General features: G+C 36.9%; 1 protein-coding gene across 1 annotated transcript in view; it reads right to left on the reverse strand.

Moving 5' to 3' along the window:
• LOC145991834 (uncharacterized) overlaps positions 1-25,063 on the reverse strand; it is a 109,101-nt gene extending 84,038 nt beyond the window's left edge. Inside the window, exon 1 of the mRNA XM_083127879.1 lies at positions 24,951-25,063. The gene's annotated coding sequence lies outside the window, so the exon portion shown is untranslated. The remainder of the gene's footprint in view (positions 1-24,950) is intronic.
• Between the last annotated feature and the right edge of the window lie 958 nt (positions 25,064-26,021).

A 26,021-nucleotide genomic window follows, 5' to 3' on the forward strand; every position in this document is an offset into this window, starting at 1 on the left:
TTGGTGGACAATATGAAGAGCAGCCCAAGGTTTCTTTTCGTATGTAGTGGTATTAAATGTAGATACATGCGTGTGTTTTAGGGTGACATGACAATTTCTCGTTTATGTGAAAAGGTAAACTTTAATGTAAGCAAAAGCATATGCGTCACACTTAAAGATTTTCTCATCTACAAAGAAAATCCAAAACACATTCCCACCTCGCCGGCCTCCGTGGCGGAGGGGTTAGCGTAGCGTGCTATGACGCCAGAGGTCCCAGGTTGTGCATGTGAGTGTTCATCAATTTCATCATATCATCACCCATCCTTATCTTCACGATTAGCCAAAAGTGGCAGAAATGCTAAGTAAAATATACCAAATAAATCAAGCATTCCCATCTCACTCCAAAGACTTTGTGAATCCAATCCAAAATCTACCAATAGAACCAGCAGTAAGTTTCATTTATCTCGTGCATTCATCTGACTAATGTTGATTTTAGGGCATAACTTAAAATGGTGTTGTGTATGTGTTGCATTCGATACCAAAATTAGATTTTAAGCAATTAATATCCAATTATAAGTATATCTAATGCATAGGTAAAAATAATACCTCCTCCTCTGATAATATCTCAAATTGCAACCTGTTCGAATGTCTACGAAAAATGTAATTTCACCTAGGAATGATATCGCGATGCGATGAGTCGAGAATAGTCACAGCCTCATCTCGTCTCCTGTGTGGCGAGGTCCTTCTCGTTCTTATTTGTGCTTATTTTTTGTTCGGTTTCCACTCTGAAGTTATTATAACTTATTCTATATTCACTTCATGCTCAGATAGAATAATCGGGACTCTATTTTCAAAATCTCTTAATATATGTATAGGTTTAAGTATAGTTTTCCGAATACCATCTTACAAAGTTATGAAATATATGGGTGAGGTACAGGAGTACATTGTACCCCCAAGTTGGTCTGTAGTGTCTCGTCTCGTTCGTGTAAGCATTCCGTTTTGGAAAATTCCATTTTAAATATTCAAAGAAAATTAGGTCAGTCATATACTCTTGTGATGAAGATTTGTATCTTATCTTCGAATTGACTCGACCACTTCTTCAGAAAAGTGTACCCCCCCCCTCCCTTTCGCAGAGAAGCAATCGTCTGCAGCGTGATTTTCTGAGAGCAAATCTTATTTCATTGTTCCACACACATTTTAAACAATTTTCATCTCCTTAGAGAGGTTTCCAAACCTCGAACACAGGTCAATGAACTAACTAGTAGCAATCACAATGTAGTAGAATAAGTTTGGAATGGTTTGACTTTCGGTGGTAAGGAAGATAATGTTTATAAGTTATAAACAATATGCACTTTTTTTATTGCGCGAACTGAAAATAGGTTCTTTTAACAGTAGCACCTTGAGTCCCTGCTGTCAAATTACCAAGGGTGGGTACAAGGGGTACAACTCGATTTACGGATTCAAAAATTTTGGGGGGTACAATGTACCCCTGTACCCCCCCGTTCCTGCGCCACTGGTAAAGCCAACCCCTGTTTGAAATCCCCAAGATTCCCAATTAGCAAAAGATTTGCATTTGTACGATATTGCCGAGTCGCATCAGAATGTCTAGCGGGCTGAATGACAACGCACGGAACTGGATTTCGAGTAGGTATGCCCTAGTTGGCGCTGGACTGGCTACCAATTTGCCAGTTTTCGCCTCCCACGATAGTTATCAGCGTACTTGTCGATAGACTTTTGTTCCCATACAAGGGAAGTTGTAATGGCGGCCGTGTGAGATGTAAACAATGTATCACTTCACATTTTTAAAAACCGATAACTATTCAACCGAGAGGAAGATAGTGTATTATCGCATGGCGAAACTTTGCTCTGATTGGCTGTTCCACAGAATCCAGTCGAGGAAAGCAAGTAGCAATTAGAACATGTCCTATTCCTCCAAACAGTCAAGCAGTCAGCCAGGCGGCCATGATTGCTACCTAGAAAGTTAGTTCAGCGCCAACTAGGGCATTCCTACTAGAAATCCAGTTCCGTGTGATACGGAACTTTAGTCGAGGGTAGGCTACAGAGATAGTTAGGCTAACTCTGTGTTAATGAAAGTACCAATGGTTAGGCCATAGGTACGCCTTTGCTTGAATTAAGTAAATTGGTAGATTATGTAAATGCACATATGGAAACACTTTGTAAATATGTAAATAATAGCAACGTATAATAAATCCATATAATCCTACTAGAAATGTTATGATTTGCTGAATTAACCCCAAGAATTACAGTTCTGTCCATTTTAAACCCAATTATTTATTCACTTTCTGTTCATGTGTAACGAACTAAAAATATAAATGTTATGGGAAACCCCTCTTTTGTAATTCCGGCGCAAATATAATCTGGCACCCAGGGTGAGGTAGAAGGAGAGATTGAAAGGATAATACAAGGAAAGTAATCCAGAGGCCCGGATACAAACCAGGGATTGGGGGGCCGACCTTTCACAAAGTACAAAAATATGTAGAGCGAAACACGAACTGGCTTCCTTGCACGCATTCTCACATTTCTGGTAACATTTACATAAAATGGTTACGTATTTCACAGTAGAAATTTAGGTACACAATTAATGGGAGCTAAACACCGGATGTTTACATTTCTGTGCTTACTTGGCGCGGGTGGGAACTTCACTTCCGGTTTTGAATAGAATAACATGGGAGTTCAAAGGGGGTGAAAACAGTGTCTTAAGAAAAGGAGACAATCATTGTGTGGCTTTTGGTTACAACACGAGGTTGGGAACAAATATTTTTTTTTCTGCTATCTATGCATAGTTTTCAGACAGATACGATACGGAAAAATCAGTGGATTCAGTCAGTAAAGCGAAAAGACTGGATACAAACTCCAGGGAATAGGTTCTGTAGTCGACACTACATCACCGGAATAAATCAAATTAAAATATTTTACGTGTTTGGAAAAATATAATTGTCTAACGCACATGTGTTGGCTCTAATTAAAAATTGGAACTGTTTATAATCATTCAGAATACCAAAAATTATAGTTTTAAGTTAATTTAATGTAATCAATGTAAACTTTATTAGTAACATTTTTACTAACTTCTGAAGTCTCTTCTTAAACTACACTTGCAAAAGTTAATAATAAAATACAATAACTGTGCATTTCAGTATTGTAACTGTTGTGCAGGATATGTACTCGGCTTGTGGATCGAATAGCATAAATAAATAAATAATAATAAATTTCGAATAATATTTATCTATTTAATTAGTTTAGTAATTAGTTATTGCATAATAACATTTATAACAGTTGTAATTATTATTATTATTATTATTATTATTACTATTCTACTTTTATTACTGGCCTTTACCCCCCACAAAAATTACTGACGACGCTCTCTCTAAGCCATATGATAAAATTAAAGGGGCTTTGTTTGAGTACACAATGTCGAAAATTATACATTTCACTGTTGTAAAATTGAAGTATTTCAATATTTATAATTTATGTAAGCTTTATTTCAACCTGCAGAAGACTTAACACGAAACTGCTGGTGGAAGATCAACATTCTCTCGGAAAAGACTTCTATTTTCCCGTCAATCTTCATCCAAAGGATCCGGGAATTTCCTAATCTTTTCTAGGTGCGTTTGTTTCTCTATATCAATAAAAAATTTCAAGTGATCCATTTTGTTTCCGATCGTTTATGAGAAAATGACGATCTGTATTCCACTTGTTTACATTGTAAAATTGACCGAACCGGAAGTTCTATTCCCGCCATCGATAATCGAATTGTCTGATCAATTATTTTTTTTGTTTACTCAGGAATAACCCCCTATAAATACATATCTATGAAAGGAATCATCCGACCCTGGTTTTGCCAGGGTTATGCAAGAAATAAAGTAGTGTCTGTTGCACCGTTCTTTTTCTGCTGTAACCTCAAAAGAGACAAGCGCGTGGCAGCAGACTTGGTCTTCGCGTCTGTGGTCTTTGCTTTATCGTGATTTCATCATGATATGTATGCAATTACGTCTGTAACACATATTGAAGTTTTAGCGATTACTAAAGCCAATCTCGCACGGTGGTTAAGTAGGGACCCACTTCCCTACCCACCTCCGACTCGAAACTACCATAGGATTTTTTATGTTTTCAGTTCGCGAAGGCAGCAAAGGGTGTCTCACACGATCCTTAAAATCGCATCTTCTAAAATGGCGACTTCACAAACACGGTATACCACTTCGCAAGTTTAGATGCTAATAACTGTTGAAGATTTGGGGAAATAATGTTTTCTCTTAAAAGAATAAGATAATAACATTGGCACTGTTGAAAAATGTAGCACATGTAACCTGTGGCAGTGAATGTGAGTGTATAAACATATGTTACTTCAAGTTTATATGGGTTCTATTGGGTTCCGCTGCAGAACCGGAACCTTTTTCTCGCACAATTTAAATTCTGTCCAAGTTGCGTATTTTTACATTGAAAAAGGTTCCTGGACCGTATTTAAATTGATGCGGGAGAAAAGGTTCCTGGACCGAATTGAAATTCTTGCGGAAGAAAGGTTCCTGGACCGTATTTAAATTGATGCGGAAAAGGGTTCCTGGACCGAATTGAAATTATTTAAATATGAAAAGGTTATACACTGTTTAGAACTCATTTACGTTTGTTGATTTTCTCTCCCAGTCCGGGATTGAATTTATTTACAATTACAGACCAGGCTTGACTGATTAAAAGTTGCCTTCTAAAAATGTCCGCGAGTAAGTTTTACATTGGAATGTCACACTGCGGTTGTAGAAAACGTAGCGCAGGGAATAAATCAAAACGCTGTTGTTCTTTCGTGGGCCAGATTCAAAAACTCCCTTGTCGAAGAGTTACTGTACAGTCTTGGACACAGCTGGCTTGTAACGACCCTATTGAAGAAGCAGTGAAGCAAGCCATCCATGTCTGACCACCAAGCGCCTTGTGACTAGACAACCCAAACAGCATTGCAATTTTGCGGCTTGTATACCAGTCACGGGTATACATCTCTGTAAATTGAGTAGTGATGCCAAAGAGAAATACGAGATGAAGATTGTCGATCGTAATGTCTCGTGTTCTCGACATGGAATAATATTCGGTCCACGTTACGTTCCATTATTTAATGTTGTTTGGGAATGAACCTGACGGACTAGGTTTATATTTTCAATCCTTGCATTACAGTAAATTCCATATTTTACAATTATATTAATGCTTTGAACGAAAATAATGCCCAGAAAAACATCGAACACACGTTCACACCATTCTTCTCACACACATGCACGTGAAAACAAACACACAAAGCTAAGTTTTAACTTCCAAGTGAATGTCCAAATAACAGTAAATGGAGAAGCACGATGTGCGAAACATGGGATTTTTCACAGAAAGAATGCGTCTATTTGTGACATACGTGGTTTCTATTAATAGACAATGAAACAATTATGAGAGAAATTAACATGCATTTTCGTCTTCAGGTGCTGAGGAGGAAACAGACTGACTGGAAAAAAGAAAGCATGGTGTTATTGATAGGCTGTTGGTTAGCGTACAGAGCTTTCATCAGTGAGGTCTAGGTTCGATCCCCACCAAGGACATTTATTTTTATTCTTTCCTATTAGTGAAGAAGTATGTAATATTGTTTTCTAGGCATTTTGACGAAAGGATACGCATCAAATTTGTTCGTTTAATCTGTATTTTCATTCTTCTAATAAGTTCTCTATCGCAATGGGATATAGAGATTCTCTATCTAGGCGATCGATATCTTCTCAATGGTTACGTAGCTGCGATTCTCCAGTCCCTTACACCAACTTGTCTTATTTATTTACTTCATTTCATATCTAACGAAAACACACAGATATAGTTAGAACAAGAAACACACCTCGCGTCGAAGGTTCCAGACTCGAGTTCTGGCTTTTTTTGCGAGGGTGATTATTCTTGTGTGTTTTTAATCATCTTTGTCAAAAAAATATACCTCATTATTGCCGTGATTAACCTAGGGAGAGACCAAAGCGACTGAAATAACAAAAGTACAGAAAATGCAAGACACATCTGCCTAGGCATGTTATACCTTGGGAATTAGCAATCTGAAAATTAACTTGCGTTTCAGTCGACTACTTGCGAAAGAGTTTCGTGTTGTCTCGTTTGGAGTGTTGGTTATCGTGTCGGACTAGCATGCGGCCAACCCGAGTTCGAGCCCAGCGGAAGGCAAGTTTTTTTTTGTCTAATTTCATCCAAACTTATTTATAAAACTGAAGTTTCTGCAAAACCTTTTGAATTGCATGCCACTTCGTATGTTGGTAATCTGAAAGCATCAAAGATGAAAATTTGATGTTTCGAAACGACGATGTATTTGTGTATGTGTTGAAAAAACGCAGTTATTTATTAACGAAAAACATGCAGCCACGTGATCATTGAGAACGCTTCCGAGTTGTCAGTGCTAATATGGCAGTAACTACAGTCTGTCAACACACACCAACTTTCACGTTTCCCGTAAAATGATTACCTTTCCACGTTTCAAAATCATGAGTGCTGTCTAAAGCAATACTTTGATACTTGCGTTTGCATGTTCGAATCTAAAGTAATACGAAACTTTTTTCCCAACAAATGACATTCAAACCATTAATAACTGTTTGAAATGTGATACTGATATCATATATGGAAAGAATAAAAATGGAGAATTTCGCTTAATACAACTTATAAATAGGGAGCGGAAGTTGATGAAATGTCATCTTTTTTCTGACATCTCGGACACGATGCCCATTAAATATACACAATATTACACTTCATCTAGAACCCAAAAAAGGTAATTTTAAAGTGCATTTTTTTTGCATTTGTTGCCATTTGTCAGGTTTTAGGTCATTTTCCCGGATTTTCGGCATTTACCCGTCATTTTTTGCAATATTCGGTATATTGTTTCATCATATTTTGTCACTTCTTTAATTTTGGTAATATTCTTGAATCTTTTCACCAAGGTATATATATCTCGCAGGATTGCAATTTGCGAGCAAAAGAAATGCTGAACTGGTGACAGTCTTTGTTGTGTCGGGGGAAACCACCAGGTGCCCGCCTGGGGCAAACTCAGATTTAAGATCAGATAAGGAGAGGCTTGAAATACCATAGCTAGACCCCGTTTGCACTGAAAATCCTCGTTGCATATTTTAATTGAATGTGTATGTGCTATCATTTGGTGCCCTTTTTTTAAAAGCAAGATTGCATTTTGTTTAATTTCATTTTCATTTCAATTTTTAAACTGAAACTAACAAATTTGATGGTCATTTCTTGAATTTTACGTCATTTTTTCCCCATTTTTTAGGATATTCTATAGGTAATATGCCTATATTTTTTAGGTCATCAACTTCCGCTCCCTACTTATAAATATTGGGTTGGCAACTAAGTTCCCGCCGTTTTTTTTAATTGGAAAAATCTCTATGACATTAAATACGTTTGGCACGAAGGTGTACATCATGCGAAAGAGAATATATTGTTCTACCTAAATTTATGTTTCTTTGTTACTAAGACACATTTTCTTGTTATTTACAGATCATTAAAATGGAATGTCAAGTTGAGATGAATGAGCATTTTCGACACCTCCTCCTTTTTGCCTTTAATCAAGATTCTAAGGCCGCAGAAGCTGCTCGCAACATTTGTGCTGTGTATGGAGTGGGTGCTATAGCTGAAAGAACCGCCCATGATTTGTATGCGAAGTTCAAAAAAGGAAATTTTGACCTCAAAGACGCATCTCGTTCTGGCCGTCCAGTTGAGTTCGATGAAGAGTGATTGAACCACCTGTTGCATGAAAATCCGCGTCAAACAACAAGGGAATTGGCAGAGACAATGGGTTTCTCCCACACTACTGTAGAGAAGGATCTTCACTCGATGGGAAAGGTTCAGAAGTGTGGAGCATGGGTGCCTCACACTTTAAGTGTCACCAACAAAATCAACGAGCCACAATCTCCGCTGGTTTGCTTGCTCGGCACCGTGCAACCCATGGACACAAGGAATCTTCACCGAATCGTTACTGGCGATGAAAAATGGTGCCTTTACATGAATATGAAGTGGCGTAAGGAATGGCTGAGCCCCGGGAAACAAGCGACCCCACGCGCGAAACAGGAACTTCATCCGCGTAAAACGATGTTGTGCGTATGGTGGGACTGGGAAGGGATTCTCCATTTCGAATTGCTTGAATGGAACCAAACGATCAACGCGGAACTCTATGTGCAACAAATGGAACGACTCAACATGGCTATTCAAGAGAAAAGACTGAATCGGCAGCATGGTGTTCTTTTGCTGCACGACAACGCCCGCCCTCATGTCGCCAATATGACCAAGGACGCCATTCAAGCTCATGGTTGGGAAGTGCTGCCACACCCACCATACTCTCCAGATTTGGCACCAACGGATTTTCACCTCTTTCGATCTCTTTCAAATGATATGCGGGAAGTTTCGTTCAATACTGATGCAGAATTGAGAGCTTGGTTGGATGACTTTTTCGAGTCTAAACCACGTGATTTCTACCGACGAGGTATTGAAAACCTTGTTGAACGTTGGCAAAACGTTGTAAACAACACAGGAGAATACATTATTGATTAACTACTTGTATCTGTTTATTGAAAACTAACCTTTCAACACCTTCCTTAAAAAACGGCGGGAACTTAGTTGCCAACCCAATATATTAAATGATGTGGATACCTGATGTGAAACGTACGATGCACGATCAGAGAGTTGAGTTGTGTTATGTTGCATTGAAAACTGCAGAGAACAATGACTGACTTATGAACAGTGAAAGGTTTTTCCATGCTCCAATGGGATTTTATTTATAACTATAAATAAACAAGGGAGAAGGTCACAGGTTGGTATGATGAACTAAATTGTAATCTAAAAGTTTTAATTGAAGAAACAAATCACGTTCGCGGTTAAAAATAGGGCATTCAATTTCAGGCACATTACACTAACTGAAAGACTATTTTCAAAATTAATAATATTTGGATAACCGACAAATCCAAACTTGATGTTAACCACGTAATGCACTTGATAATCAAAGAAACATAATTTTTCTTGAGCATGCCCTTTATTTTGTGTCTTGATTGTTGAAATAATACGTTGAAACGAACAGTAGTATGTTTTAGAGCGTGTTTAGAATCTCTTGTGTACTGCATGTAAATACTGAAGTCATTTTAGTATCCTAATCAAATAACAATTATTCAGTGTAATCCTTTAAAAGGAAAGCCTTTGTTTCTTTGCAGCTGTTCATGACAGAAATTCAATTGCAAGACAAGTTACCAAATTAGCAATAGTTCTCTTACATATTTGTGGTATGTGCTTGTCTGCCTTATACCGGATGATGAAGGAAGCAGATATAAAAGATAGACAATTACTGTTCTTGGGTAGCTCGTCCTGCTTTTGTCAGAAAACCTGATCAGCATACTGAACCAAGCCATCACACGAGATACGACTTCAATAATATAATCCCGTTTCTGTGGCCAAATACATCCAAAAAAAAAGGCAATAAACTAGTAACAATTTTAAAATTATAATTCCTGTAAATTAGATAGCCCTAGAGGTTGCGAGACATGAAACAAAAGAAAAAAATATTTTTTGTAATAACTATTCTTGACGATAAATGTGTGTGTATATATAACAAAGGACCACATTTACTAGCTACCTAGCTACGTTGAAAAGTATGATATCTCGTGAAAAAAAGGAAACTTATAAAGAACAACTGTAAAAATAAAAGTACAGTCACGCGGAATTATTATGCATTATTCTTTACCGGATTCACAACAATATATCACTCATATTATGAAAATTGCAAGTGACGTAAAAATGTGCTGTGCAAATTTTAAGGCTTTTTTTTAGTTTTGATATCTTTTCTGTTGTTGACGATAGTCTTTTCAAAAGTCTTACTTTTACAACATTGATTATTCAACTATCATGTTCAAGTAGTATAAAATATGATATTATAAACCCGAGAAATGATGAACCCCCCTCAGGCAGATTTGGCTACACTTAAAACTAGCTCAAGATGTGCATATGAGCTTATTGCTCAAGTGTGGTACTCTGTCTAATCCAAGATTTTTGCAAAAATGCCCTCGGGAATTTCCCGTGAAATGATGAGCCCCCTCAGATTGATTTCGCTACACTTACAAAAGCCACATCTGTGAGATTGTTGTCCATAAGCTTGTCAAAAATATGCCTCTTGATATTATTTTGGCCACACTTAAAACTAAGCCAAGATGCTCATAAGAGCCACCCACATACACCCACACCCACACATATTTACTTCCGGTCCACTTCCGGTCCACTTCCGGTTCACTTCCGGTTCACTTCCGGTCCACTTCCGGTTTACTTCCGGTCCACTTCCGGTTTGCCTATTTCCGGTCCACTTCCGGTCCACTTGTGGCCTATTTCTGGTTTATTTCTATTGCATCATGTTTTGCAACAAATTATTATCCAATATTATGCAATAAATTATTAGGCATGTGTTGTTTTCTGATTGGTTAATTATGACATAATTTGATGATGTGTTATATTCTGATTGCTTCATTGTTTCAGATGTTTTAATCCATGCTTAGGGTATACAAAGAGATTTTGCATTACATATCAGCCAGTATTGTGAGAGTGGCTGAGGAGTACAGATGTGTTGTTACAGTGCTTTTCATACTACAGGCATGTTTGGTTTAATATATAACATTTCTTATTATTCATATTAAATATATTTCTGATATATTGAACAAAAGGGCTTATATTTTGTTTAAAAAAATCTGATATTTGTTACATCCAGCTTGTTTGTTGTAATCCACTCATATTTAGAGTCAGGCTTATATCTGTCCCAGCCTGTTATACAAAAATCAATACATAACACAGTGTAAGGTCATTGCCTTTCTAGGACATGCATGTCTGTGCAGGCATTTGTGCTAGGTCAGTGTAGATCAATATTTATTATCTTTTTCCACTTGTAGGCTATTAGCTTTACAACCTGTCATAGTAAGCATGGAGTTTTGATTAAAACCCAAGAAATTTTATATAATAAACCGAGGATAAAAATTAATAATATTAACATATTAAATATACACAAGAAATATACAAAGCACACAGCTGAACAAAACTTATATATATATATTAAGTACAAAATTTTGAATTGAACCCCAGGAAATCTTATATAATAAACCAACAACAAAAAATGCCAAATCAAAAATATTGCAATCAGTGTAATAAAAATATATCCAGCCCCAATTGAGCCAGGCACCAAAGGAATTGTGTTCTAGGCAAATGCAGAACTCCCACTAAAATATGCCCTAAATGCCATAGAAAATATAGCATGGAATACTTCACTTATAAACATAAGGGTACTTGTTCTGTACAGTCATCAACATTGCCCCCACAACCATCTACATCTGGTCTGAAAAGGAAGCATGAAACACCTGTTAATGCTAGAGCAGCAAAGCAGCCACGCTATGAACCCATCCATAGCAGTTTTGCTGGCCAACTTAGGGATTACCGGTTTGTATCAGAGCCAAGATGTGACATTAAAAATTTTTTGAACAGTATAAATCCTGATGTGCAGGCAATTCTAAATGCACAAAATGGCTCTTATAAGCTGTCCCTCAAATTGTTTACACAATATAAGAAACCAAATGGCACAAAATTTACACAGCCCCACATAACAGAAACTGTACCGGTATATTCAAATGCAAATTTAGACAAAATATTAAGCAGTTTGATAGATCAATTGAATATTAAACACTCTGAATTTGCTGGAAAAGAGTCAGGATGGAGCCTATGCGGATCTCCACACAAGCTCTATGTTAATATTTCTGAATTCAGCCCATTACAAGGATCTACATATTTGCCATTACCTGCCAATATTAAAAACAAAAGAGCCGTGGTTAACATAGAAAATAATGATGAGAAATGCTTTTTGTGGTGTATTTTAGCTGCTTTGTTTCCAGTTTTAAGGCATCCTGAGAGAATAAGTTATTATAAACAATATGAACACAATTTTGATGAAGCAATGGAGGGTTTAGAATATCCAATGTCTGTTCAGAATATTGATAAATTTGAAAAAAAAGGCCCGGGATATCAATGGTAAACAATTATCTATTAATGTTTTTATTTGTTCTACTGGCCGTGGCAATTGCTTGATAGCACCTCTCAGAATCAGTACATTTGATGATGATTCCGCTGTTCCGATTGATCTGCTCTTAATTGAAGGGGATGGCACACACCATTACACTCTGATACATAATCTTGAAGCTTTAGTAAGAAAACAACTAGACAAATCTAATAGAATATTTAAGTTGTGCAGAAGATGTTTAACTGTATTTGATGGTAGAAAAATGGTGAATGGTGTTTGTGAAAAGAATGCAGAAATTGCTAAAAACAAGTTAATTGAGCATCTGAAATACTGTGGCAACCATAAACCTGTTCATATGGTGATGCCAATGCCAAGTGAAAATGCCAAATTCAAAAAATTTGAAGCCTTGTTGGAACACCCAGCATATATAGTCTGTGATTTTGAATCAAATCTCAAACCCCTTGCATTCTGCAGCCCAGATCCTGATGAACCTTCAATTACACCATACCAGTTACATGAACCTTCTAGTTTTTATTATGTTGTTGTACAGGATGGGGTTGTTAGTAAAGAATATTTATACATGGGAGCAGATGCCATCAAAGAATTTGCACATAGAATAGAAAATGAGTGCCATGACATAGCATCTAATGTCTTATTAAAATCAAAACCCATGTTGCCTTTAACAGAGAAACAGATTGAAGATTTCAACAATGCAGAAAAATGCCCGGTATGTGATTCTGAATTTTCAGATACAAATATCAAGGTGAAACACCATTCTCATACAGATGGTAAATTCAAAATGGCTCTGTGTAATAGCTGTAATATTAAGATCCAGAGACCAAAATTTGTCCCAATATTTTGCCATGGTGCATCCAATTATGATTTCCATCATTTGATCAGATGCGAGGGGTTTGACAAGCAGAATTTAAATATTTTAGCTGAAAATAATGAAAAATATATTGCTATTAGCAAAATAATTAAAGTTAATGGTGTTTCTATTCACTTAAGATTTCTTGATTCCTACAGAATTCTGTCTGCTAGCCTGGCTACACTGGCCACTCAATTATCTGATGATCAATTCAAAATCACATGTGCTTTGTTTCCAAATCAGGACCTGAAATTAATCAGGCGCAAGGGTGTATATCCATATGAGTATGTTACAGATTTTTCTAAATTTGATGAGTGTGCTCTGCCACCACAACAAGAGTTTTACAGCAAAATCAGAGGATCTGGAATCACTGATGATGATTATCACCATGCCCAATTGATGTGGAACAATTTAAAATGCAAGTCATTTGGTGATTATCACAAGGCATATTTAAAACTTGATGTCACTCTCTTAGCCGATATACTGCAGGCATTTAGAAAATCTTCCATGCAAAATTATAAGCTGGATCCAATGTATTTTTACAGTGCGCCAGGCTTAGCATGGTCTGCAATGTTTTTGAACACTAAAATGCAATTGGATCTGATCCAAGATCAGGATATGTATCTGTTTATGGAGCAATGTATAAGAGGGGGCATGGTGCAATGCTCTCAGAGATATGCCAGAGCAAATAACAAATATATTCCTGATTATGATCCAGCACTGCCATCAAATTATATACTGGATGTGGATGCCAACAGCCTCTATGGTTATGCTATGATGGATAAACTGCCATATGCAGGGCTTGAGTGGGTTGAAGATTTCAATATTGAAGATCTTAAGGATTTTGATGACAGTGACTATGGCCTCTTCTTAGAGGTTGATCTGACAATTCCAGATAATTTACACAACACATTTTCTGATCTGCCCCCAATTCCTGAGGTTAAGTGCTCACCTGGCTCTAAACAAAAGAAATTGATGATGACTCTGGAGCCAAAACAGGATTATGTCATATATTACAAAAACCTCCAGTTCCTGATGAATCATGGTGTTCAAGTGAGCAAAGTTGGCAAAGTTTTGAGGTTCAGGCACTCAAGATGGTTGAAGCCATATATTGATACAAACACAGAGCTTCGAACATCTGCAATGAGCCAATTTGATAAGACCTTGTTTAAATTGATGGTCAATTCTGTGTATGGCAAAACAATAGAAAATGTCAGAAAACATATTGATGTTAAAATAATTACTGACCCCAGCCGGAGCAAAAAATTGATTGCAAAGCCTAATTTCAACTACAGAAGAATTTATGATGAAAATATGGCACTCTTCAACATGAAAAAAACAAAGATTAAGTTTGATAAGCCTATTTATGTAGGGGCTGTGATATTGGAATTGGCCAAATTACACATGCTGGAGCTCTATTATAATGTGTTGAAACCTTTTTATGGTGATCGTGTAAAACTGATGTACATGGACACAGATAGTTTTGTTCTTGATATTCAGACAGAAGATGTTTATCAAGATATGTCCCAGCCTGAATTGTTTAAATACTTCGATACCAGTGAACATACAGAGATTCAACACCACAACAAAAAGGTGCCTGGCAAGTTAAAAGATGAGACACTTGGTGATGTTATTGTGGCATTTGCTGGGTTAAGGGCCAAGATGTACAGCTTTGAAACATGTAGTGGTGCTGTTGCCAAAAAGGCCAAGGGCATTGGCAGAGTAATTGTTGACAAAGAGCTTGAATTTGAAGATTACAAAAATTGCCTCAAATCATGTAGCACAATCAGAACATCAGAATCCAGAATTCAGAGTGTGGATCACTTGTTGACTAGCATTTTGTAAGAAAAGTGGCTCTGGACCCACATGATGATAAGAGATGCATTTTATCATGTGGCATACATACTCTACCATGGGGTCATTGTGATTTGAAAAGTGGTAATCAATGCCCAATTACAGAGCATGATTTGAAATAAATAAACATGCCTATGAACTTATTTGGGTTCAAAAAACAGGCTATTATGGACCTGCCAACACCACAAGCCTCTTCTGATATAATATCTAAACTAAGTGCTTTGTTAATTATTCATCTGAACAGCATACTTACAGATGTTGATGATGAAACAGGTAAAACATTGTACATATTTAACAATAATTTAAATCATTACCAATTACCTGTAGGTGGACAATTACAATTTATTACAACCCCTGAGGGTAATGTCAAGATTTCAATAGGGAGAAATATTTATAGAATTAAGCACTCAAACATGATTTCTGGCACTGTTTATACTGTTTCTGCTGGTGACTGCTTATATACTAAGGTCCCGGGATCCTATGACAAGCTTATACCCTTTTTTATAGAATTAAGAATTAGATATTCAATAATAAATAACGGCTAAAACAAAAATGCCTAATGATATATTTGTTCATACAAGGCATGAAGATCACAGTGATGAGATTCTGATGCTTGATGTCAGAGTCAAGAAATTAAGAAGTGATTTACAAGCTTTACAAACCACACTCAATGCCAGTCTTCAACTAGAAATTACAAATTTACAATCACAATGCATGGACCCTCTTCTGAAAATTGATTCTGAACTCAAATTATTGCTTCAGAAATATACTGATTTGGCCACATTAGATAATTTTCAAAGTTTAGAAGAAGCTGTAGCAGCTCTTCAAGCCAAATTTTAGAACCCAGGCCACCAACTCTTAGCAATTGAAACAACAATTGGAAGAGCAGATAAATAATGTCCAGACACAGCTCCAAACAATTGTCAAAAGCATAAAATCACAAGAAGATTTTGATCTAGTGATTTCCACTCTAAAAGAACAGATTCAATCACTCCAGATACCTAATCTGGACCCTCTGAACAATGCCATAGCCGAGGTTAAAGAAAAAATTGAGACACTTGAAAATTTTATGAACAACTTGCCATCTTCTGATGCTCTGAGTGCAATAACTCGGAGTGTTGCCAACATTAAGCTGCAACTTGAAACATATGAAGATTTTGGAAAAATTCAAAGTACCATAACCCATCTTGAGGGTACAATAGCAGCAGTGCAAAATGATTTGACAAATGTACAAGAATCTCTAGAATCCCGCTTGCCTGGTATTGTAGACACCCTTGTCAGTGTCCAGCAACAGATCACAAAGCTTGAAAACCTCAACACTGAATCTGAGCTATCTCATTTTCATCACTTGATCGATGATATCCAAACAAAGCTTGAAATTTTACAACAATCAACACCCACTCAGGCAGATATAGCCCTGCTCCAAAATGTGGCTGATGCTTCTGAATTAAATAATGTGAAATTGGCACTTGAATCTTTGCAAAATACTGTATCAAATCTGCCTACATCACAGGAACTTAAAAATATTAAGAGGGCAGTGAATCGCATATTGAAATCAGAAGATATCAAGAATATCCAGACAGAGATCAAACAACTTACTCAGACAGTGGCCACTCTACCAACCAATCAACATATTAAAGATCTGCATGCCCTGTTTGAGGATATCAGAAGACAGGTCCATGATCTTACTGCTCAAAATTCAAAATTGGCAGTTGTTGAAAATTTACAGCAAATTGTAGCTAATATCAAGCAACAGCTAGGGACCATGGAATCCAATCAAGCAAATGCTTTGTCTGTTTTTGCCACCCAGCTACAAAATATTGTGCAACAATACAAGAAACTTGTTGTGGACATAAAAATCAAGCCAGGCCATGATGATGTTGTTAGGACTATAAATGAGCACCTTGAATCTGTAACAAGTAGATTGCTTACAGCAGAAAAAGAAATAACTGGCATAATCGAGAATCCTAAACATACAGTAATTCTTGAATTGTACAGCATCCCCAACAAAGAATATGATTCACCATTTACACCAGGTGGCAAAATATATATGCTGTCCCCTGCACAATTTTATTACCAATTTTTTGTTGGGGGCACACTGAGACCAATCAAGATCAAATATTGGCTACAACCACAGGCACACCACTACCCTACCTTATCAATAACAAATGCTGACAACAAACAAAAAATCACCAGTGTAGAGTTAGAGGATTTTACAGATCCCAATACATTAGAAACATCTTATGCTGAAGATGATGGCTCTCTGGAATTTTATATACAAATAGGAGACAAACTGTATTTAGAAAATCCTGTAGTATCAGCTGCTGAACACCCCATAGTTGCAATATTCTTGTTTACATATTATGTCTAGACAAATTATTGTTGATGAATTACACAGACAAGCCAGACATAATTATAAGAGACTGCCAGTAGTTACAAAAGGCATAGATGATTTATGGCAAAGCGACTTGATTGAGATGGCAAGTGGACAGCTGAAAAACTTAGACAAAATCAACAAGGGCTACAAGTATCTACTCACTGTAATAGACACATTTTCAAAATTTGCCTGGGCTGTGCCACTCAAATCCAAAACTGGAACATGTGTTACAGAAGCCTTCAGGACAATCATCAATCAGAGTGGAAGATCACCGCGCTATTTGCAAACAGATAATGGCAAGGAATTTTATAATTCTGTCTTCCAACAATTTATTAAAAGCCAGTCAATACAACATTACTCGAGTTACAGTGATCTCAAGGCCTCAATTGTAGAGAGATTCAACAAAACCCTAAAAAATCATATGTATAAACAATTTACCCTGCAAGGTAATTACAAATGGCTTAATATTCTTCCAGAACTTCTACATAAATATAACAACTTCGTTCATTCCACAATCAACATGAAACCCTCTGAAGTGACTTCATCTGATGAGCAAAAATTGATCAGGACTGTTTATTATCCTAGATACCAGCCAACAACAAGAAAAGCCAAATACAAGGTGGGTGATCAAGTAAGAATCAGCAAATGTAAGCACTTATTCAAAAGAGGCTTTACAAGAAACTGGAGCACTGAATTATTTACAGTGGTTCAAGTTAAACCTGGGACCCTTAACACATATATAATAAAAGACCACCGAGGAGAAATTCTCAAAGGCCGGTTCTATGAAGAAGAACTCAGCAAAACTAAACAGCCTGACACATATCTCATAGAAAAAATCATCCGCAGAAAAGGCAACAAGTTACTTGTCAAATGGCTAGGACTTCCAGAACACAGCTGGATCGAGGCAAACAAAGTGATAATATGAGCACCTGGGATGTTATAAAAAGGCTGCCAGAACCTGAACAGCAGATTAAGAGAAATGGCAAGTTGCTACCTGATAATATTAGATGTCTTATTGTTGGGCCATCGGCTTGTGGCAAAACTACACTAATGATTGATGATTTTTTATTGGCACCCAACTGGTTAGACTGGGAAAACAGGCACTTGTATGTCTTCTCTAAGAGCTTGGAACAATTAAAATATCAGCAGCTGATGAAGCTATATGATGGACTGGATATAGCCACTTTTGAACCAGATGTTAAGCCACTCCATGAATGTCTCGATAATTCTGTTGTTGTGTTTGATGACATTATACTGGATAATCAAAACAAGGTTAGAATTTTTTTTACACAGGGCCGACACAAAAACATAGATTGTTTCTACCTGGCACAGACTTTTTCTAAAATTCCGAAGCAGCTGATCCGAGACAACAGCAATTTTATATGTGTGTTTCATCAAGATCATACCAACCTCAAACACATACATGATGAATATGTAGGTGGGGATTTGAGCTACAATGATTTTTCCAAGTTTTGCAGTAGGTGCTGGAACCAGGACAGTTATGGGTTTGTCACAATTGATATGACAAGAACACCCAATAGTGGCAAATACAGAAATAAAATCAACAATTTTGTAGACATTGAAACATATATAAATAACCATGAAAAGGCCAATCATTGATGATCTTAAATTAAGAGATTATCTTGTAAAAAGATTTAAGGGATGGAAATCAGAGAACCGAGGAATTTATGAAAAACATAAACAAACAGAACAGCCTATTATTGATGCTATTAGTGAATTAGGTAAAAATATCAAAACTGTTACAGAGCAAAATCAAAATTTGATCACAGAGCTTGTACCTGTAGCTGCTAGGAACATATTAGATTATCCAATCACCCCACTTTCTAGTATTCATACACCTAGTCCTGTTGCTCCTCGAAGAATTGAAGCTACTCAGGATCCTATTGAATTGGGTCTTCTTGCTCATAAATATTTAAGCACACCTAAAGACAACAAAGATGAGGTCTTTGGCTTATATGCTGACACAGAGCGTGATGGTAGCATCATACATAGAATTGGCAATTTCAGAGTAACATTTATGGGAGATGATCTAATTGTATATTCAGAATCTCATCTTGGAGAAAGAGGTGCTTTTGTTAAATATCCCGGCACACCTGGATTGTGGGAACTGATGACTAGGAAAAGGCCTGGCAGCTATACAGATCAAGATTATGAGCATTACAAAGAAATATTAATAAAATCAGACGCTCTATACCAGAACAATGATCCCACACAAAAAAGATTGAAGTCTAGCAGTGGAGCAAAATACAACAATTTAATCAAGCCCATATGGTCACAGATCAAGACTGGCAGTGGAATCAAACATTACAACACCCTGCCCAAAGAATTTGTGTGGGTTGATGATGTCAGGAAACTTGTAGATAGGTTATTGGTGATAGATGGGGAGGAAAATGCTGGCAACCACAATTTTTACAATGAAAAGGTTGGAATTATGGACATGATAAGCACCAAATTGTCTAATTTTATAGTGAATGACACTAAGGGGATTGGATATCTTATAAAAATTATTAATACTCTACCACCTAAATTTTGGAATATTTCTGAGGGTCGGGGCTTGTTAAAGACATTATAAACAAGCTGCCATTTGAACTACACATTCCAGGCTATCAGTATTGTGGTCCAGGCACAAAATTGGACCATAGATTAAACAGAGGTGATCCTGGTGTTAATCCTCTAGATGCTGCTTGCAGAGACCATGGCATAGCATACAACACACATTCTGATCTTGACAAGAGACATGTTGCAGACAAGAAATTAGAAGAGGCTGCATTTGGTAGATTTGTAAGCAAAGATGCTTCTTTAAGTGAAAAAATAGCAGCATTGGGGACCACCATAGCTATGAACACCAAACAAAAACTGGGGTGGGGGTTGTGAATATGTATATAATAAACCTAGGATGAAGGCCAAGGGTGTTATGTATCAGATACCTTATGCAGGTCTTAAATCTCTTAAAACTATTGATAGTCTTTTAACCAAAAAGCAGCGCAAGAAAAAAAATTCTTGTATTGCCAAGGGCCATGGTATGAAATTGTTACTTAGTACCCCTCAATTAAAAAAATTACAGCAATCTAGAAAAAAAATCACATGTGGGTGGATTTATATTTACTATCCCGGCCATCTTAGCAGCACTTGGGGCTGTTGGGAGCTTGGCTGGGGGATCAGCTGCCATAGCAAAAACAGTAATAGATGCCAAGAAGAATAGGGCAGAATTAGATGAATTGAAGCGCCATAACCTGGCCATGGAGAAACAAGGCAAAGGTGTTAAGAGAGCCACGAATAAGTTAAAAAAAACAAGAGCCGCTTACAAACCAAGATATTGAAGCTTTAATCAAGCCACTGGGCATCAAAAATTTTAGAGGTGTGTACATGTCTGATTCTTTGCCAGAGCAACCACTCAACAAAGAGTGTGGCATTGTTAATTTGGATAAGTACAAAAATCAGGGCACTCACTGGATTTGTTATCTTAAATATTTAAAAAATGAGGCATTTGTGTTTGATTCATTTGGAGGTGTTCCACCTGAAAATTTAGTAAAATATCTAAAATCAGCTAATCTTTATTACAATAATGCCCGTGTTCAAAATTTCAAAGATGTTAATTGCGGACATCTGTGTTTATCTGTTCTTAGATATATGTCTCAAATAAATAAACCATCAATTGAAGATTTTCAAAAAGCCTTGTGGTATTTAAAACATCATGGGGGTATTCCATCTCACCAGCCAAAATTCAATATTGAAACTTAGATTACATGATGATATAGTGTATCCCAAAACAATAGCTCTCAGAGCATTTTATGGCATGTACTTGATCCCTAATATTACACACCACAACAACACAATTGCAGTAGGGGATCAAAAAATTGTCATCACTCCAGGGCAATATAATCTATCTACTCTAAATGCTCAATTACCCAGAGGTATAGTATTAACTCAAAATTCTGTCACTCACAGAGTAGAGATTGTATCTGCTACAGAAACAGTGGATCTGGGTACTATAGGAGAGCTGTTAGGCTTTGAGAACAACACAAAACTTGAACCGGCCATCAAACACACTGCTATTAATATACCTAAATTCTTAGCCATAGAGACTCTAAATATTCACTGTAATGTGGCCGAGGGTAGAATCACCAAATCAAATGGCATAGGCACTCACAAACAAACTGGCATCATTGCAACATTTAAACCTAATTCTGAATTTATGGAGCCAATCATCTACACTCCATTCCCAACATTATATTTTCCTGTGTGCCATAATAGAATAGATTACATTGAGTTGATGGTCACTAATGAAAAAGAAGAATTAGTTGATTTTGCTGGAGCCACAACAACTGCAATCATAGAAATTAATATTTAAATAAAAATACATACAAAAAAAATGGAAAATATTGAGAGTTATGAGCTACAATCATTCCCCCCAAACAGAAGGACCTTTGCAAATTTAAATCAACCCAACACAGAAATTGAGGTTGATCTTGATGTAGGGGATGGCTTTATACACCCCCACAGAGCAGATCTATACATCAAATTTGATGTTGTAAAGCTCGATGGTACAGATTATCCGGCAAATTCAAATATAAGATTGGTGGACAATTTTGTGCCGCATCTGTTCTCTGAAATTGAGATCAGAAAACATGGTGTTGTTATAAACAGAGCAGATTATCCCGGCATTACGTCCACAGCTTTGGCCACACTAAAATTATCCAAAACCGAGGCTTCTTACTACAAAATAGGTGGATTTGAAGCTGGTGATAAAATTATATCTAAAAGCCACACAGTGCTGTTCCCCATGCGCCTGTTGCCAGGATTCTTCTCAGATTACAAAGATATTATGTGGAAGGGTGGTTTAAGAATTACATTTAGAAGAGCTGCCAATGATAATAATGCTTTGATGAGGTACAGTACATTAAACTCTACAGGGGAAGCTCTGCCTAATACCCTACCTGATGAAGGCAAGTGCCTTATTCAGACTATGGAGCTAAGAATCCCGGTTGTTGAGTATGAAGCCAGTTATGCTCTTAAATACAAAGCTGATATAATAAAAAATCCACAGGTTCCTTTACAATTTTATACATATCAATGTGTACAGAAACCTGCCACTGGTACTTATTATGAGTTTGATGCTACAAATTCATTCTCCAGTATACAATATGACATGCCAGATTTTGTGGTGGTACTGTTTCAGACTGGAAGACACAATAATCAGGAAAAAAATTCAAGTAAATTTGATAACTGCAACATCAAGAACATATATCTTAAAAATGGCAGAAATGAGGTATTCCCCAGAGAAAATTATAATTTAGACATGTCCAAGGATGATTTCCTCAAATTATATGAGGCATTTACAGCATACAAAAGGGTCACTACTGGCAATACTGACATGTATTACACACCAGATGAATTCAAAGCACAGAGACCCATGTTTGTCATCAACACTTCAAAAAGAAAACAAGTTGTGGTTAATGACAGGACAAACATTAAAATTATCTGTGAATTCCACGATACACTCCCTGATGACACTATATGTAGTGTTCTTCTAATAGGGAAAAAATCATATGTTTATGATGTAAGAAATGAGAGAGTCACAGAGCAATTCTAGAAGGCCTCTGCAAAATGCATTATCTTAGTATTAGATATATGAGTTGAGGCTGGTGTCCAATTAAAATATTGAGCATATTCCAGGTAACATATTAACAAATTGGGGCAGATATAAACCTGACTCTAAATATGAGTGGATTACAACAAACAAGCAAAATGTGTCAAATATCAAACCTGTATGAGGAGCAATGCAACAACACATCTGTACTCCTCAGCCACTCTCACAATACTAACTGATATGTAATGCAAGAGCTCTTGCATCATAATTTGTTGCATAATATTGGATAATAATTTGTTGCACAACATGATGCAATAGCTCTTGCATCATAATTTGTTGCATAATATTGGATAATAATTTGTTGCACAACATGATGCAAGAGCTTTTGCATTACATGTGTGTGTGTGTGTATGTGTGTGTGTGTGAGAGGGGGGTATGTGTGGGTGTATATGTGGGTGGGTGTGGGTGGCTTAATTTTAAGTGTAGCAAAAACAATATCAAGAGGGGCATATTTTTAACAAGCTTATGGACAACAATCTCACAGATGTGGCTTTTGTAAGTGTAGGCAAATCAATCTGAGGGGCCTCATCATTTCACAGGAAATTCCCGAGGGCATTTTTACAAAAATCTTGGATTAGACAGAGTACCACACTTGAGCAATAAGCTCATATGCTCATCTTCAGCTAGTTTTAAGTGTAGCCAAATCTGCCTGAGGGGGCTCATCATTTCTCGGGTTTATATTAGTACAAACCATACTACTTGTTCAGACATAATTTCTGAGGTTGAGATGATATTAAACTTGCAATTTAATGTAATAGCAGCACGTTCGGCATCAAATTCCTCATGTATTTAAATGGGAGAACAATTGCTGATCAAAAGCGTGGGGACACAACAGGGCTGCTGCCACCTACAATAGTTTGCTTTGACCACGCCCATTTTATAACTTATATATGATTACAACGCTAGCAGATTAATTTTATGGGAAGCTAGACACAGTACAGTCTATTTGTTAAGCCAGTCTCACACGGCAGTTAGGTACGTCTTCACTTCGCCATCGACTTCTAGTTTCGTTACTTAACGATCGTGTGGGAGCCTTCTCTTATTCAGTTCCCGACAGAATTAGAAACCGTTTCTAAATCCATCGTTAATACCATAGAGCTACCAATCAGAATTGAGGAACACACTGGCTAGCTGAAGTAGGAAGTAGTAGAAGAAGAAAGGCAATAGATGTTCGAATGTTTATTCAAGGCAGCTTAAAGAAGAAAAAGATTCGACCAATACAGCTATATAAATCATTGGGACGAATATTTTATTTGTTGAGTGAAGATTATTGTTTTGAATAAATAGTTCGTATGTCCAAATTTCGTACTGTGATACTGGTATTTTACTTTCACAACCGACGCGAATACTATTTTGAAGTAAACAGTAAACACTGTATGTATGTGTGTTGGCTGTAACAAATAGACTGTGCTGTGTGTAGCACCGCAGTAAATTAATCTGCTAGTGTTGTAGTGTTGTAATGAATGAATAATGATATATATATAAGTTATGAATTGTAATTAGTTCTTCATGGACTTCAAAGTTAATTTCACAATAAATATTTAGGAGCAAAGAAGTGTCAATGAAATATAAATATAATATGATAACGTAATGTAAACAACACAATTTTCGCACTTTGAATGTTTTGAAGTTTATGTAACTTAATTGACTAGTTTGTCTTGGGGTATATATTTCAAAACCGTACGAGAAGGGATTTATTAGAATATACAACTTCTATAGTAATATACGGGTAAAGGACCCTTATGTTAGTGTGTCCGTAAAGTGGTATATCAACTTGAAATAACATATGTTATATACTCATATTCACTGCCTCGGGTTACATGTGCTGCATTTTTCAACAGTGCCAATGATATTATCTTATTCTTTTAAGAGAAAACATTATTTTCCCAAATCTTCAGCAGTTATTAGCATCTAATCTTGAGAAGTGGTATACCGTGTTTGTGCTGTCGCCATTTTTAAAGATGCCATTTTAAGGATCGTGTGAGACCCCTTTTGCTCATGCGCGCCGACTACGTGGGTGCTCCGGGGCTCGAGCACCCACATAAATAATCTTGTGGGTGCGAAATAAATATTTCTCACTTGCCATTATCAAAAAATAATAAGCAATTAAAACATTGAGATGGAAGTTAAAATTTCTAACCTCTAAAACGTAATTGTTTCAAATGTGTTTGTGCAAAGGCAACCAAGCAACACATTCCCCCTTCCTTGCCTGTCTCTGGCCAAGTCAAAGGCAGTCCCCACAATAACAATGGAAGTATATTGCTCTGTGAATAGAATCCCGTCTTTTCGGCTTGCTTTGATGTTTCCTTACAAGTGACACACTACAATACGCCCACTCCATTCGTCAACAATTGTTTTAAAATAACTACTTGCCGATATTGAGCACTAATAAAGAATAAATCGAAACACAAGGAAGCCGATTGTGACCGACTCCGTCAATAGTTGATTTTTTCTTCTTTTGTATGAGTGAAGTTGTTTTCATGTAATATGGATTGTTATCGTTTTGTTTGTTCTCCGAGAGACAATGGCTTGGAAGGACGCGGGAGCTTAGATTGTAGACTGGGAAGTTCTCATTTTCAGAAAAAAGGGTGTTACCGTGTTAATAGTACAAAGAAGAGGGTCTACTGACATGATGCATGGAGCTAAAGCTCTTGGCCGGGCAAAACTTTTCGCAATTTTCAAACGCGGCACGGGACGCGCGTGGAAAGCTGAAACACAATATTGAGTATTGCTTCTTTACATACTTTCGAATTCGAACAGTAGGTTTGCTAGTAGCTATGGATAAATTCGTCATTCGTTTGTCGTCGTCATCACAGGTGGATATTACTGACACTGAACATAGTGAAAAGCATGTTCAGTCAAAAAATAAGGAACCCGAGAATGTGTCTTCTGCCAGTTCCTGTAGTACATTAGCAACAAGTGTCAAGAAATCGTCAGGCAGGTCATACCATGAAGGATGGAAAAAGACATTTCCTTGGATTTATTATGACAAATAATTGGACAAAGTGTTCTGTAGTGTGTATAAAAACGCTTTTGATTCCAGTATAGTGTTTCCGTCGGCAACTGCTACTTCTGCAGACAGGGATTCGTGTAATGCATTTGTTCGAAATGGATTTTCCCAGTGGCAAAAGTACAGCGCCTAGAATAACGTAGTGTGGAAAACGGCATGGTTCTGCGCTCTCTGGCTGGTTCCACTCGAAAATGATCCGCT

The sequence above is a fragment of the Lepisma saccharinum genome, chromosome 8 (assembly GCF_977018435.1).
Source record: "Lepisma saccharinum chromosome 8, izLepSacc3.1, whole genome shotgun sequence".
NCBI lineage: Eukaryota > Metazoa > Arthropoda > Insecta > Zygentoma > Lepismatidae > Lepisma > Lepisma saccharinum.